Below are 3,656 nucleotides of genomic sequence, written 5' to 3'. Positions count from 1 at the left end.
TCCCCGTCGCAGCTTTTTTGTTTCTTCTCATTTCTGTTACGAATGCGCGGAGAAGGCATCCCTCGCGTATTCTCACTGGATGATTCGTTCCTTCCTTGTACGTCACGGATGGCGAGGGAAGCTCAACCCTGGGATTTCCCGTCTTCATTGCAGTTCGTCTCTGGAGAGGCGGGAGGGTGCTTCTCCTAGACCGAAAGGAGGAAAGAAAATGTCATAGGATTTCTTTCCGATCGTAGGTATGTTTAATCAGATATAAATCCAGTCGATCGCTTAAGAAATAAATAAATGTACGCTGGATTACGGTTTTATTTGTGAGTATACTATGACTAAATTTATGAGTAGCTTTGGTATGCAAATAGAATAGACTGAAGGTAATGCATAAGTTATTCTGGAAGGCATTCTAAGATATCCCGAATACAATCGTTTTCAGAATTTAAAATTTTAAACATAATAGTTGCAATGCAGAATTAATAAATCTCACATATGCTCTCTATCATCCGGCCTTTTGAACGATACTCAGTATTCAATATGAATTCAGTATATGAAAAAGATGTTCATAATAATGGATAAATGATTTCTTTTCCATACTCTTATGTATAATATAGCAATATATTAATGTAAATAATGCCCCCCCATATTTTGATCAATCAAGGCCATATTAAAGTTTCTAATTAGTTGTCTTTGCAGGAAAAATAAAATCTTTATGTAATTCTAAATGTTTTAGGAAAAAGCTTTCATAGATTATAATTTTTTTAGTTAAAAGTGTGGAATATTGACCTTAGAAAGATATATTACACTTATATTATCCATGGTTATGGGCCTGCAATTTATAGATAACTAAGATAATCTTGCCTCTCTCACCCAAGCTTAGGTAGATGAATATATCTCTTTCCATTATCACAAACAGTCTCTTAAAATATCTTTCCCCAACTTAAAAGAATTACAGTATTTGAGGTAAAATAACTACAGTGTTGCTCCTTTCAGTAACTATAGTAACTATAGTAAGGCTATTCTTTTAACCAAAGCTATGTAGACATTTATTTCAACAGAACTTTCCAATATATCTGCTACAGAGTTCCTGACCTGAATTGCAAATTGGAATGAAAAACTTACAGTGTTTGGATAATGGCAAAAGTCATTTTGAGTACTGTATGTTGTATATCTTCTTGTTTTGGAATTGTTTCTGGCATTAACATTGCTGCAACAGCATCAGTAGCATGGTAACAGCCAGTTTACCTATGTTAATCTATGATGAGAAAACAACAGGATTATGCTGGCATATTTTGTTAACAAATTTTATTAAAAGGACACATTTCGTCAGCTGCAGTTCACTTTATCAGATGCATAAATGAAATGAGCTCATGAAAAGGTGTGCCTTTTAATAAAAATGGTTACTCAACACGGTGCCAGCAAACTCCTAATTTTGTGACATTTAATTCTGTTTCTCCTTTACATTACATTATCTTTAAATATACCGATTCTAAATAAATTATGGTATCATTTAAAAAAATAGTTTGAAGTGTAATATGCTGCTGGTTCATTTTATTTTCTTGATTTCCAGATAATCTGTGTGGCCACTATGATTAATATACTATTCCTGAATACCATATGCTATATTAGATAGATAGATAGATAGATAGATAGACAGACAGATAGATAACCTTTATTGTCATTTTTTACTGCACAATCACACAAATTAAAAATGAAATTTAGTTGCTTGCTCTCGAAGTGAACATACATAATTTATTTTTTTTTATTTTTAAAATTTATAAGCCGCCCCATTCCCGAAGGACTCTGGGCAGCTAACAATAAAAAACACATAAAACATAACAAAACAACAATACAAAAACAATGATCCAGGGGTAAGGTTTTATAAACCTTTTTAAATATCCTATATACAACATATGTATAGACCTACACCCTTACATATAAGTAACATATAAATATTAATCATTATCTTGAATACATAACTGAAGGAGGAAGCTTTAGCATTCACAAGGTTAATACTACATGGAACAAAACTGTGACTGAATCTGGATGTTCTGCTTCGGATACCACGAAGCCTCCTCCCAGAAGGTAACAAGGTAAGGTCGTGAAGAGGATGTGTAGTGTCCCAGACAATCTTACAGACCCTGATCAAGCAACACTTCTGTGCTATGTCCTGGATGGAAGAGAGGGAACTGCCAATGATCTTTTCAGCTATCCTCACCACTCTGCACTGCCTTCATGTCTGAAGCAATGATGCTTCCAAACAGACTATTACTGCTGTGATTCTAAATTTAACTATTAAAATGTATTTTTTGGCTGCTGATGCGACCAGAAACTATAATTAACTTTAGTGCAAAATATACTAAAAATGATACTGATTAACTTTTAAAATTAGTATTGGTCTTTAGTTTAATTCCTTTTTAATTATGCAGCCTTATATTATTTTAAGATTGTGTTGTTTTTTGTCACTGTAGGATCCTTTTAAATTTATTTTTAATCAGATTTTTATAATGGTGCAATCTTTCCAGACAGTATATTTTTGTGGTCTGTATTTTTTAAAATCAATAGTATAAAATAGTATAAAAGCAAACTTCAATAAAATAAAAGCAACATGTGAAACAAATCTTTTTATTTGGAAAATATGTAATAGGGTACGATTGCTACTATTTACTAATATGGATAGTCCTCAACAATCACAACTGAACCGAAAATTTCCATTGCTAAGCAAGACATTTAAGTGAGTTTTGCCCCATTTTATGACCTTTCTTGAAGCAGCTATTAAGTGAATCTAGCTTCCCCATTTACTTTGCTTGTCAGAAGATGACAAGAGGTGATCACATAACCCAAGGATGCTACAACCGTTATAAATACATGCCAGTTGCCAAGTGTCCAAATTTTAATCATGTGACCATGGGGATGCTGCAATGGTCGTAAATATGAAAAACAGTCATAAGTCACTTTTTTCAGTGTTATTGTAACGTCAAATGGTCACTAAATGAATGGTCTACTTGTAGTATATTTTTAGTATATTAAGATGGCCTAAGCTGTAAGACATGCTGCTTGCTGTCTTAGGGCATCTCAGACCACTATAGTATTAATAAATAATTATTATTAATCAGTAAATATTCCTATCAGCAAATAGGACTCCCCGCTTCCCCCCACACATCAAGATGAATTATACTACAAGATGCACAAATTATTTTTAGCATCTGAAGAAGTCTAATTCTAGACTTTGATAATAACATTACAGTATACTGAATATTGCAATTATTGATATTTAAGTATTCCCAGTATTTTAATTTAATATTTTGTCATCTTTAATTATACATAAAACATTTCCCCCTCTACCTATCAGTATAATCTTCCTTGACTGTATTCAGTGTTCTTCGACCTAATCGTATTAAATATTAAGTGCAACTGAAACAAATGGCATTTTCTGCTAAGTATGTACCTTAAGGATAACTGGTAATAAAATATTGAAAGCTTTGTGTCGCATCTGTGTTTCTTACCCTGCCTGTGTCAAGTGGAAAGTGAGGATGAACTCGGGTCAACTCTCAGAGTACTTTAGTTCAGTCAATAGCCCCTATTCAATGAGCGCAATGCTAGTTGCTGGAGGACGTGACACCAACAATGCAGCTGCCGCAGGAGTGACCGGCACGCCTCCTTCG

General features: G+C 33.6%; 1 protein-coding gene across 1 annotated transcript in view; it reads left to right on the top strand.

Annotated features, from left to right (window-relative positions):
• The first annotated feature begins 107 nt into the window (after positions 1 to 107).
• Positions 108 to 3,656, top strand: part of ZDHHC3 (zinc finger DHHC-type palmitoyltransferase 3) — a 44,587-nt gene continuing 41,038 nt past the window's right edge. The window contains exon 1 of the mRNA XM_039336108.1: positions 108 to 236. The gene's annotated coding sequence lies outside the window, so the exon portion shown is untranslated. The remainder of the gene's footprint in view (positions 237 to 3,656) is intronic.

This window comes from Crotalus tigris, unplaced genomic scaffold (genome assembly GCF_016545835.1).
Source record: "Crotalus tigris isolate CLP2741 ecotype Arizona unplaced genomic scaffold, ASM1654583v1 scf7180000017666.27876245, whole genome shotgun sequence".
Lineage (NCBI taxonomy): Eukaryota > Metazoa > Chordata > Lepidosauria > Squamata > Viperidae > Crotalus > Crotalus tigris.
This window is presented reverse-complemented; position numbering and strand designations above follow the sequence as displayed.